The sequence below is a fragment of the Passer montanus genome, unplaced genomic scaffold (assembly GCF_014805655.1).
Source record: "Passer montanus isolate IOZ18808 unplaced genomic scaffold, ASM1480565v1 scaffold50, whole genome shotgun sequence".
Taxonomy (NCBI): domain Eukaryota; kingdom Metazoa; phylum Chordata; class Aves; order Passeriformes; family Passeridae; genus Passer; species Passer montanus.
The window spans coordinates 301,101-314,354 of record NW_024369930.1 but is presented as its reverse complement, the minus strand read 5'-3'; the positions used below and the strand labels follow the sequence as shown (position 1 = coordinate 314,354).

General features: G+C 42.1%; 1 protein-coding gene across 6 annotated transcripts in view; it reads left to right on the top strand.

Moving 5' to 3' along the window:
* Window positions 1-13,254, top strand: part of GRM3 (glutamate metabotropic receptor 3) — a 103,393-nt gene that overhangs the window by 25,312 nt on the left and 64,827 nt on the right. For 2 of the 6 annotated variants that reach the window (XM_039723773.1, XM_039723775.1), the window contains exon 2: window positions 12,900-13,006. The exons of 2 other annotated variants lie outside the window; for them this stretch is intronic. The gene's annotated coding sequence lies outside the window, so the exon portion shown is untranslated. The remainder of the gene's footprint in view (window positions 1-12,899; window positions 13,007-13,254) is intronic. 2 more of the 6 variants (XM_039723774.1, XM_039723776.1) reach the window with 2 other exon arrangements.

Genomic DNA, 13,254 nt, shown 5'->3' with positions numbered 1-13,254 from the left:
GTTTTAGGCAATGATCTCCAAAGTCTGAAATAGACACCTCTGTTTAATGTTTTTGCTGTAGAAAGGAAATAAATCTACACATAATAACAGCAGCAATAAGTGGAAATTAGGCAGATGTTTTCCCTACTTGTGGAAACATGACCTGTTCAGATGCTCTTGTACCTTCTCCTGCAGCATCTGCTGCTGGCCTCTCTCTGACACAAGATGCTGGGCTAGATTGGACTTGGGTGCAGTCCAGCCTGAAAATATCTATGTTCCTAAAGAAGTTTTGAAGTTTTCTCACATTCTGTTCCTCAATCTGTAGAGAAAAGCCCAAATAAAACATAATCTTCTCCTTTGAGAAATCTCACATTACATACTTTCTTATATTCTGAAGCAAAATTCCTTTCAATACTCTCTTCAAAGCACTTGTACTCCTGACAGGAGTTTTGTAGTGTGCTTATCAAGGCTCTGTTTTCCCAGTGGAGGGCCACAGCTCATTAGTACAGTCACAGAGTCTTTCCATAATGGGTTTTAAAACACCTTGCCATCCTCAAAACTGTCTGGTCTGTTCATTCTTGAAATGACCACCTAAAATAACAGTATGGGTTGAGATGCTCTGTTTGCTTTGCAGTTTTTAGTATGAGATCATTTAGCACCTTTCATACTTCAAATTTGCAGTTTGTTAAACCAGAAAAAAAGCATTAGGAGATGAAAACAGAGCTTTTGAATCTGAATTCCATCATGTCATGGGAAAATATTTCTTTTTGTGCTAGAAGGGGAGGACAGATGAAGAACAGGTATTTGTTTAAAAACATGAGAGGCCAGACTGGTGCATGGATGAAATAGTTCATTTTCATTATGTCCCAAATTCAGATCAGTGCTCTTTTAATATAGTTTTTACTATTACAAAAGGGATTGTGACTTCTATTACAAGCACCTTGCTTCACAGGAAAAAAAATGTCAATGTTCCATGATGGATGCCATTCCAGAAAAGCTATGTGATGAATGTGGAAAATGCACTATCCCAGGACACTGGCAGAGTCCAGTGTCTGAAACACAACCTGTACAGGGGTAATAGTAAGAGATGTGGCTGGTTTTCTTTGAGAGCCAGGCACAGAGGTGATGCTCTTATAAGAAACTGGTAGATAATGGATCCAACCTTGCAGACAGTGGTAAACAGCCTGAGATTTCAGACAATTCTGTAGGAGTGATGAGGGAAAATTCAAACCCACATGACAGTAGTTTTAGGCAGAAAAAAAGCCCAAATCTTTAAGAGGACCCTTAAGTTACAGATTTCTGGAAGCTGGGAAATTTATTAGGAAAAAAATTACTAAATGTTTGTATTGTGTGTCATTCCATGCCATTTAAGGAATTATGAAACATATAAAGGACAATGACAAAGGAAAACAACCAAACCTCTAAATCCAAGTAATGAGACAAAACAGAGAAAGCAATCAGCCAGATTCATCATCTTCATTTCATCCAATTTACACCCACTGTAGAGTTGACCCCTGTAGGAAAAGAAAGCTCAGTCAGTTATTGCCCAGTCATGTTGGGTATTACAGTCCCTCCCCACAGACCACTAGTGGCCCATACATTGATTTTGCAATCAGGCCAAAAGCAACATCCTTAACACCACACTGGATTATTGCCCTGACTCTGACTCAGGGAACATTTTCTCTAGCTCTTGTGTTTTCCTTGGAGACCTTTCCATCTAAACATTGACCAAGCTCAACCTGCTTTAGCTTTTGAAATATGACAAGGTAATAAATCAGAGCCACAAGCAAGCAAGCAGCTGTGCTGTTGCAGTTAGAGGGAAGGCTGCCATACAGTGCCAGGACAGCTCCCCATCTCACACTGCCAGCAGCACTGTGCCTGTCCAAACCATACCCCAAGGCCAACAGGACCCTTCCTGTGATTCCACACTCCAGAAGGGGGTGGGAAAGGGATACAGGTAGCCAGGCCATGGTTTCGGTGATTTTCAAAATTAACCTTGATGCCACAGACTTCTCAATCACACCATAGGACTCTTTAGATTCCACTATTCACAGGTAAGCCCTTGCCTCAGGTTAGAAACCTGTCTTCTGCCCTGGGATGCTCCAGGCTGGAGGGAGGAGAGCAGTAAATCCTGGTGTGCAACAGCACTGCTCCACTGGCAAACCTCTGGTCAGTGGACAAGCCCCAGGATATAGATGTTAGATGTTAGGGAGGAATTCTTTACTTGAGGGTTGCCGAGAGAATCTGTGGACACCTCATCCCTGGAAGTGTCCAAGGCAAGGTTGGATGAGGCTCTGAGCAGCCTGGTCTACTGAAAGGTACCCTTGTCCTTGGCAGGGCATGGGAACCAGATGAGCTTTATAGTTCATTTCAACCAAAGTCTTTCTATGGTTCTATGAAGCTGTCCCCATGTTCAAAGATGCTGCAGCAGGTCCATCTTCTGCCCACCACAGCAGCCTTTCCCACATAAACCCTGTGCTCCTCCCAGCACTCCTCATTCCATTACAGTGCTTTTGAGGAAAAAGAAATGTGACATTTTGTGCCCAGCACTGGAGGAGCCATTGGGAGACTTCCAGATGAGTTTAGGGAATTTTTATCCATCACATGAGTGTCAGACAGTGGAGCTCTGCTCCACAGCTGCTTCACTGCCAGACTCCTCACAGCAAGGCTGGCAGACCCCAGCTTCCTGCTGGAAAGAGGAATCCTCCTCCAGGCACTTGCAGCCAGCTTACAGCTGCTGCAGCACTTTTGAGGGAAATTTGTCCCTCTACTGCCAGCACCAATTTGTGCACATTTGCAGGTGTGACAAATTTGCTTCGATGACCTCTGGGAAGGCAAAAGCATTGCCTTGAAAGTGTGTCAGTGGTACCACTTAGCACATTTTCTACTTCAAAGTGTTCTACCAACATTAATGAAGTGAGCTTAAAAATAAGAGCTGAAAACACCCTAATAACATGAAAATATTGCCCTGGAACAAGTATATAAGCAAGAAGGCAACAAAGCCATTATAAAATGAGGACATTATTATTTTTTTTCTTTAATGAGCTTGCTCTACCCAATCTAATTTAGAAGTAACTCATCTGTTCAGCTGAAACCCTTCAGTCATTTTTTTGAGAGCATTGTGAGGTGGGATATAGCAACTATGGATGTAAAATTTCAGTTCTGTGACCCTGGTGGCCTGGGAGAATATAGTATTCTATTTAGGAAGATCTTAAATTACTTCACTTATCACTCCAGACTATTTTTAAGATATATGTAAATGTATGGTACAGAGTTCCTCAAAGCAACAGTCAGCCCCCATTTTGAAGATCTGAGACTGAGGGACTCAGCTGAGATTTGACCAGGAGCTGTACACAGTCACAGGTGTAGTTTTGTTCTGAAAGCATCATCATAACACATGTAGCTGTGAATAGATCAGAGAGGTTTGAACAAAGCAAGCAAAAATTGCCAAATCCAGGCTTCTCATAAGTTAGTCTCCCATTGCTTTTAATAGGGTTAGGATTTTGCCTGCTGGACTGAATTCCCAGCTCTACACTGAATTCAGTGTAGCAGAAATCCCTTAATCTCTCTGTGCATCCTTCTCTCTCTGCTCTTTCCTATCTCCTCATCTGTGGATAAGGATGATACTAATGTCTGCCTCTATGGGTATTATGAGAACTAATTAACTGAGCTTTCAGGAAAATTTCAGCAGCAAAGGCAAAATTCTCCTCTGGAGATAAAACACATGCACACACACAGATAGATACAGATACTTCTGTGTATTGATAGATATACACATATAATCTGGTATATATAATATACCTGTCACCTGCCAGACCTTTCTTAATGTCAAGGCTCCTCTTTTCTCTGCGTTGTCTTCCTTTTACAGTCCCACTATTTTTAAATGCTGTATTTTATTTAAAGTCAGTGTGGAGATGTCAGGCAGGTAGTTATTAAAAAAATAAAAGGAAAGAAAGAAAAAAGAAAAGCCTTTGCCTTCTCCTTATTTAATAGCATTTTTGTTCTGCAACCATTGTTCCTGCCAGTCAGAAAAACTGCTTGGTTTTTAATGAAAAATCCTAACAGCAACAAATTGCAACCCTCCCTTTCAACACAGACATGCCCTTTGAATTTAATTATGCCTCAGGCAATGCATTACAACGAGCGTGTGATAAGTGACACCAAAAATCTTCCAACAAACACAGCAAAAATATCCCCCACTGGGCAAAACTAGCTGAGTACCAGATTGCCTGGTCAGGGCCGGGGTGTCACAGCTCGGCCCCTGCACAGCCCTGGATCCCGGCTCCAGAACTCCAGCCTCCAGGGAGGGACATTCCTGGAGGGGTGATCCAGAGCCCCCAGCAGGAGCCGGAGGAGCCGGGGACAAAGGAAGTGGAGGAGTTTGGGAGGTTTCCTTTCCTCCTGGAATAATTTCTCACAAGCTGTGTCAACTATCCACAGTTACACAAATACTTGAAATATCAACACTGGAGGGAGAGGCAGCACCGATTACCTTTGGTTTTGTTGTCTTGGCAGCTGCCACAGCCAGAGAGAGGAGACTGCCTGGGATTTTTCTGATTGTTCGCAGAAGAAAATTTCCTTTGAAAACAAACACCCACAGCCCTGCCTGTAATGCAACACCAGGGTCAAACTCTGTCCTTTTGCATCCTTCTGGATGCTAACTTTGGATAATGCAAGGCCTCTGTGTTACTCAGATCTTCTGGGATGGCCAGTGACTCCAAAGCAGCAGCAGACCATAGAATCGTAGGATCCCTAAGGTTGGAAAAGATCTCCAAGAGCATCGAGTCCAACCTTTGACTGAACACCATCACACTCACTAAACCATATCACAAACAGACACGTCTACTCAGGTTTTGACCACCTCTGGCAATGCTGGTGGTGCACAATGATTGGGTCTGCTTATTATTAGGATGTAAAGTATTCATTGCAAAGGGAGACAACAGTCACAGACACCTCCTGACTGCTGGTGGGCAAATATCAGGACAAGTTCTACTTAACCTCAAAAACCATGTGGATGTAAACATAAAATGAAGCAATTCCAGTCCTGCCAGAGGGTTTTGTTATTTCAAAGTAGCTGCATTGGACATGGTCTCTGTCTTCCATTTCCTTTCCTGATAGTACAGGTGCCTTGGCTTACTCATATTTTAAGAGAGGCGAGTTTTTATTTTTATACCAGATATAGCTGCTCTGGGTCTGAAGACCCTTTTGCTCATGTCAGGGAGCTGTTTCCCTGCTGTGGTGCAGCTCTCTCTTGAGCTTCTGCAACTGCTGTTTTCATTGAAGTCTTAAAGATGAAAGACAGACAGAGCTTTTAAAAAGAGAGGACTGGGATTCACAATCAAGTTATTGCAGTTTAATGTGTTTCTGTGCAGCAGCTGAGCCACACCAGCCAGCTGGGTTCACACTCTCAGCTTCAGAAAATTCAGGATTTAAACTACACATTACCATGGCCTGAGTATGACTCTGGTCAGACAGCCACAATAAATCGTTCAATTTCTTGAGCACAATAACACCATCATGTAACTGAGTTTTCCAGATATTTAAATGCTTAATTCTTCCTTTCACCACTAACTTGCCCTGCAACCATGGGTCTAATCACCTCCTTAGCTTTCAGACTTCAAGTGTCAGATGAATATGAGGAGTGCTTACACAAAAGGGTACTATTAAAACAAAAATGAGAATCTGTGAGGTGCTGAGATATTCTGGATACCTGGCCTAAGGGTCACTTTAAACACCCCATTCTGCTAAGTGGAATCGGAGCAGCAGTGCTTTGCTTTCAGTCGCCCCCAGTGCTCCTTGTTATTTATGCAGCTGTGGAGCTGAAAAATGTCTTAAGAGTCCTGTGTTTTGCTGCAGTAAACAGAAGCCAAGAGGGCTGCACAGCTCTACAGGAACCGAGGAGCTGCATCGCTTTGTTGCATGTTTTAATGTGAACCTCTGAGTCACAGTTCTTGTACCAAAATATTTCCAAGTACGTCTCCTTTCAAAGACAAAAATTTCAGGAGCTGCTGTCATGTGTCACACACAAACAATGTGAAGCATAACATCAAACACTTGGAAAGTGTGCAAGTACACCAAAAGGAAGGAGGGTGATTTACTGAGCTTTAGTTCAATATAACTGCATGAATTTTACACCTAGAGGACTTGGGTTGCTGAAACTGTTACCTGTGAATAAAGCTTCCCTCTGGCAAGTGATAATTAATTCTTAGATTTTAGAAGTTTCTGAATTTCAGAGACCCCCGAGCACATTTGTATGAAGATTAGACATTGTTTCTTTTCTCCTTTTCTCTTTGAAGTCTTTTCTTCAAAGATTGCAGCTCACTGCTCAGACTGCATAAATCCTCTCTTGACAGAGCTGGCTTTTCTCTGCACTCGCAGAGCTTTGAGTCTGACTCTGCTCTCCCTTACTCTGCCCCATCAAAGAACAGAGAGATTGTCAGCACCACACCGCTGCCAGTGGGGAGGAGAATCAAACCCTTTGCCAAGAACATCAAGTGAATTGCTCACCCCCTGTGGGGAAAATTTACCACCTAACAATGCAGTAATTGATATTGATGGTGTGTGTTGTTCACATTTCAATTTTTTAGAAACTTGTTTTCAGGATTGTGAGAAGCCAGGTTACAGTGATCAAAGGTCGAAGTCTTTATTTCCCTGTAAAACAACTTCCCTGGGGCTATGCCTGATGTGGGAAGAAATTTGTGGTTTTGGAAAGAGATTTATGCAAGGCACGTACCTAAAGTAAAAAAGACCAAGGATACTAAATTACAGGAGTGAGATTTTCTTCTTATTTACAAACCTATGAATTGTGAGCAACTGCTCAGATGCTGAAGAAATGAGCTCATCCACATTTTTAGTTGGAGTAGTAAGTGCTGGGTCCATAGAAATGCAGTTGAATTCTTGATGTTCACACCTTAGACAAACTTCTCTCTTCTCAAGCTGTGCTTCTCTGATCTTGTCATGAAACAATATTTTGCGACTTCTTTTCCAATGAAAAAAAAAAGGAGAAGTGTTTTCTGTTCTTTTTTGTCCTGTTGAACTAATTTTGGGAATGGAAAATGGGAAAAAAAAGAAAAATAAATGGGAAAGAAAAGGCAAATATTCATATAATCCAGGAATTGCTTTTTTTACAACTTGGGATAAATAACCCCCACTAGTGAGAAATTAGAAAACCAGTGTTCCACTTTTATAATTCACAGAATGCTCTAGCTGTGTGCGTAGCTGAATTTCAGGGTCTTGGTGTTAAAGTGTTAAATAGTACAAATCTTCAAATATTCCTACTGCTGCCTCTGCTGTCAGCTGCCCTCCTTCAGTGACCACTTCCAACAACATGTGTGTGAGTTTGTGAGTGATTTCCTCACTGCTGAGGTGAATAAAAGTTGTACCATTCAGTCAAATTCATGTACATTAAGTTTCTACTCAATGTGGTCACAGTGATGATCCAAGACAAGCAATGGGATAAGAGGAAACAATGTTCTACAGTCTGGCCAAAATTGACACCTTTCCATGTGGTAACATTGTGGTTTTAGCCAAATCACTGCAAGTCACGGCAGAATTTTTCACACTGAAAATACATGGCTGTACGTTCAGTGATGTGAATTATATTTAATTTTCACACTGCCTTGCTCTTTAGCAAGTACCTTAAAAATACCCCAGACTCTCATAGGCATTGGAAAGTACCAGAGTAGTGAAGTGCCTTGCCCAAGACATCAGGGCAATGACAGAATAAGGAGTAGAGCCTGGAGCACACATACATCCCATCTTCAAACCACTCTTTGTGTTACATTGCTTCCCAGTTCAGTGTCCCTGCTGGTCTGGTCATGCACAACATGAGCAAAGTTAAGCATTCTTGACTCTTCTCTCACACAATTTCACAGAAATTTCCTTTCATAGCCTGACATAGGAAATATTTCTAACTCTTATTATTATTATTCTTTTTTTTTCCCAAAAAAATTTCAATGCACCGACCTGAAATTTTGGGTCATTTCTTGGAACTGGCCCTCCGAGCCCCATGTGCCTCCTTCGCCTACCTTGAATATTCACAGCACAGCCCTGTGTGGCCCAATGTGCCGGATACACAAGTGCAACTGCACCAGCAGAGCCCTGTCCAGGGGCCACAGGCCAGATGACAAAGAGCCAGGGAAGGAGGTTCACAGCTGAATGTCTTTGCCCAGGGGAAAGCAGACCAAAGAATACAAAATGTCGGCAGAGGGCATGTTGCCCTTGATTGAGCCCCCGCTGGCTGGAAACCCAGAATTAACAACAGCAACAACAACAAGAAAATTAGTAAGGCTTGCCAGCTGGGGAGAGACATCTGGCTAGTGATCAGAGGGGCATGTGAGTCAATTAATCCATCTCCGAGCTGGATTAGCACATTGAAACATGCTTCCCTTCACTGCTGCAGAGGGACCTGTTGAATGAGCTGTAAAGATGAATGGAACTAAAGAAATTTCATTTAGATGAAGAAAAATGGCTCTGAAGTAGTGAGTGGGTGGTTTTTACATGCCTTATGTGCTGCAAGAATTAAGCACAACTCAGAGAATTTAGGGCATGAAACAGCCATTTGGATACAGAAGCTCTTGCATTTCAGATCTCATTGATTTAAAATTTGTATCTAGATATCTGCCAATTTATTTTTCATGTTTATAGCATATCCAGGGAAAAAGATACTCCTGCTTAGTAAAAATAACTCTTTCAGTCCATTCTTTCACAACTGTGGTAAATCAAGTTAGTGTCACCACAGAAGCTATTCCTGGGCTCTTTTGCTATTAAATGGAATGGCAGGACTTTTGCTTGAGGGTATCATACTGCATTTAGATCTGGAGAGATTGAGACTCAGTCTCCACCTTCTCTGTCCTTGCAGATCAATGGGACATGGTCTTCTTAAATACTTTTCAGATTGTCAGAGATAGGACCTGAAGGGATGGCTTTGGTCACCGAGTTCAGTTCTTGCTGCCATGAACCATCAGGTCATATTATCCATTCTTTGGAATTCTTCAACTCCCTCTTAAATTTTTTTTTGACTGTTATTCCTGCAGTCAGAAAGCTTTTCCAGAACTTCATTCCTCTGCTGTTTAGAAACTTCTTTATAATTTCCATTGTCTGTTTATTCAGGACCAGGTTACAGTCATTTGTTCTAATTCCAGAAATGTCTTTTACTCTCCTCCCTTTTGAGTACTCAGACCCCTGAGGTGTCCATGGATAGCTGTCAAAAACTTCAGTTTTCCTTTCACTAAGCTAAACATGTGAAGCCACATTTGTTCTCCCCTTAAACAGCCTCATCAGTCCCTGTGTTTTGTAGCTCTATACCTATACCTACTTCAATTATTATTTTCACAATAATAAACAGATTATATACGAGTCTCAAATCATATCCTGTACAATGGCAGCAACACCATCTTGCACCTGCAGAAAATACCCTTTCTGTCCGTACTCTGGAAGTTGTATTCACTGACTGGGGAGCTTTCAACTTTAGGAAAGCATGAAGAATTTCAGTTAGCACCTGGAAGTTTATACTTGAGACCTCGTAGGAAGAGGCACATGAGTTTTCTCAACTGGGGGATGGTGCTCAGGGACAATCTTGATGCAGCTATTAGCAAAGCATGCTAGGATGCATCAGGGAAGATTTCTCTAGCAGGAGTGGTGAGGACTTTTTGTATTACTAATGAGCTAAACAGTGCCAGTGAAAAGACATTGACAATATAATCCTGATTGCCCATACTGGGAAATTGCTTGAGTGATCCCTGGAGTTCTTTTGGGATGTGGCATTGTTCTGAATAATTCATTGACATGTGTGTGGACTTAGCACGTAGTGGGGACCATTCACCAGATATATTCACAGCATGGGCCCCCTTTTTCAGAGGCTGGGATGAGTGCCCACTACTGTGGCCTAATGATCTCGTTGCCTCAGGATGGTCCCATGGGGGTTTAATTTATGAGACCAGACATAGCTATACACATGAGGGTGCAGCTCCTCATGTCAAGGACTGTGCACAGTTCTGATCATCTGTACTGATGGCAGAGGAGCTCAAAGATTGCAGCTACAGCTCTTAAACAGCAACAGCCAGCAGAATATCATCATATCATTTAATGGCTAAAACAGTCTCCAGCCACAGAGATTTGACCAATATAACTCTCCCAACACAGCTCCTGGGGAAAGGCTGGAGACCATCTTAGCCCCAGCAGTATTCACATCAGATCTGTGGAATGGGACTTCCAGTATAGGAAGAGGCACATGAGTTTTCTCAACTGGGGGATGGTGCCCAGGGACAATCTTGATGCAGCTATTAGCAAAGCAAATTGAGTGCTAGGATGCATCAGGGAAGATTTCTCTAGCAGAAGTGCTGAGGACTTTTTGTATTACTAATGAGCTAAACAGTGCCAGTGAAAAGACATTGACAATATAATCCTGATTGCCCATACTGGGAAATTGCTTGAGTGATCCCTGGAGTTCTTTTGGGATGTGGCATTGTTCTGAATAATTCATTGACATGTGTGTGGACTTAGCACGTAGTGGGGACCATTCACCAGATATATTCACAGCATGGGCCCCCTTTTTCAGAGGCTGGGATGAGTGCCCACTACTGTGGCCTAATGATCTCATTGCCTCAGGATGGTCCCACGGGGGTTTAATTTATGAGACCAGACATAGCTATACACATGAGGGTGCAGCTCCTCATGTCAAGGACTGTGCACAGTTCTGATCATCTGTACTGATGGCAGAGGAGCTCAAAGATTGCAGCTACAGCTCTTAAACAGCAACAGCCAGCAGAATATCATCATATCATTTAATGGCTAAAACAGTCTCCAGCCACAGAGATTTGACCAATATAACTCTCCCAACACAGCTCCTGGGGAAAGGCTGGAGACCATCTTAGCCCCAGCAGTATTCACATCAGATCTGTGGAATGGGACTTCCAGTTCTGGAGCTCCAGAGATTTTCTCTGAAATGGCACAGCTGTGTCAGATGGTATCCAGATCAGAGTGGTCCATGGCCCATCCTATTTGCTAAGATAATTTCAGCCAAACTGGCTTGGATATACTGAAGAACTACCTTGGTGATCAAAAGAATCCAGAATTAACTCTATGAGAGCAGGAAAAACCGATTTGAATGCTTTTGAAAAAAATCTCCTTTATACTCAAAGAGAGCTTTATGTACAGAAACTGTCCGCAGCCCCTGGGAATTTGGTTCTCAATTCCTTTAACTGGAGCATGTCAAATAATTTCAGCTGTCACACGTCATGTCTGAGAGACCATGAGCTTTGACACAATATGTGTCAAATATACCTTCAAACAAATGCAACACTTCTCTGGGAGGTAATGACAATTGCTGAGCATGATTTCCTTCCGAATAAATATGAAAACTCCGCAGACATCAGTCAAAAAAAATTAACTCTCCTTGAAGACATTTCATAATAAATGCTTTCTTTCCTCTGTCTCTGCTACCTCTCTCCTCTCTCATGGAAAATGCCAAAGTGGATAAGTTCAGGACTTACCTCTCTGAAAAGCAAGGGGGCCTAGAGTAATGAAAGCCAAAACCACAAATATCTGTACATAACTAGGGTTGTATGAAGTTGACAGACATCTTGTCCTTATTGCTACTGTGTCACTCAGTGTCCATTACTGGCTGTTGTCCAGCAGACAGTCCCAGAGATAAAGAGGGAAGGACTCCCTCTTGGCATGTGTATGAAGCCTATTGCAGGGAGCATGTCATCTCTTTAGGGCCCCTGCTTACACTTGCATTCTGCTTAAAATATTTGTCAGACATTCAGTTATCTCCTCAGAGGAACCAGGAAGGAGAGGAGAAGCACTTCTCCTCTTTTTTCTTTAAGTACAATGAAAAGACTCAGACCTGGTCCCCAATTCAAGACCTGTTCAGATCAGAGATCCAACAAAGCAAACACCTCTTTGTTAGGGGACCACCAACAGTTCATTCAAAAGGAAATCTAATTTAAAAAGTGGTCATAAATAGATATGTGTACTTGAAAATAAGAATTTCACATGAAATGCAGTCAGATATAAATAGAAGAAAATCAAAATTTATGGACTTTGTAAATATATCCAAACTTACTCTCAAAGCCCATGAATGTGGTGAAAGGACTCCATTTTTCACATAACCAGTGGGGAGTATGGGACTTACAGGGATAAAAAAATGTCCCTACAGTCACACCTGACAGAGAACTATGAATTCCATTGAGATTTCATGATCAGCAGATGATAAGTTAACCATGATGAGAGAAAAGTGTCAATTAGGACAGCTCTAGGAGCATGAAATAGATGTAAATATCCCATTACAGCCATTAAGCAATGTTCCTTCAATATGGCACAGCAAGAGGCACAGGGAAAGGACCAAGGAAAGATGTGCCTGGCCAAGCTGGTTGTCACCTATGCCAAGTGCAATCTGTTTGCTGCCAGCAAACCCAAACCACCAGCAGTGGCTATCTCAGAAGTGACAAGTCCCTGATTCAAGAAGGAAAAACAAATGGGCGTTTTCAATTTACCTGCAAACTGTCCTGATTTTACTCTCCTCTAAAATAACCTGTGTTTTCTAAAAAGAAGGTGCTCTTTAAGAGAGATTTTTAGCCTGTTTGATAGGCTATTCAGCAGAAACTCTGGGAATAATAAAGGAGTGTTTAAAGCAGATTGCTTGCCTCATTCAGCTGTGCCATGGAGCTGATCCAAAGACACCCAGGAACTTTAAAAGGTGCTGGAGCTGGCCCATCGGTTTCTAGTACTAATAGGAGCCGAGCTGTTAGTGTTTTTGCATGACATCCTGTAAGGAAAATCACTGGCATTTGGCTTACTCGGGAGATTTCACCATCTGTTATTTTAGAGACCCAATAATGATACAAAACACAAATAAGCAAAAGAAAACCCCTAACACTCTGTCAAAGTTAGTGAGGTCTTAAAATATTCCTGCACAGGTAGAGAATTTGCTGGAGGAGAATCAACAGAGCACCGGGCTCAATTACATCCTGTTTCCTGTGTAAGACCTGTCAAGCAACTCCTATCAACACGTCTGTAAGTGAGTGTGAGTAATGGGTTTTGTTTAAATTCATGTGGTTTTTGCTACCTACACCCAGACAGATAATGGACAGATAGCAGAACAATGATCATTAAGAGGCTATCACTTAATTCTTGTTTTATCCTGCAGCTTGCCTGCCTTCATCTGTCTTCCCTTCTGAAGAAGTGAGCACGTTCCTTCTGTCTCAGATGGAAATGCAATAGCCTATTATGCATTCATCATAAGTTTTCCATTTTCCATTCAAAATCATGACA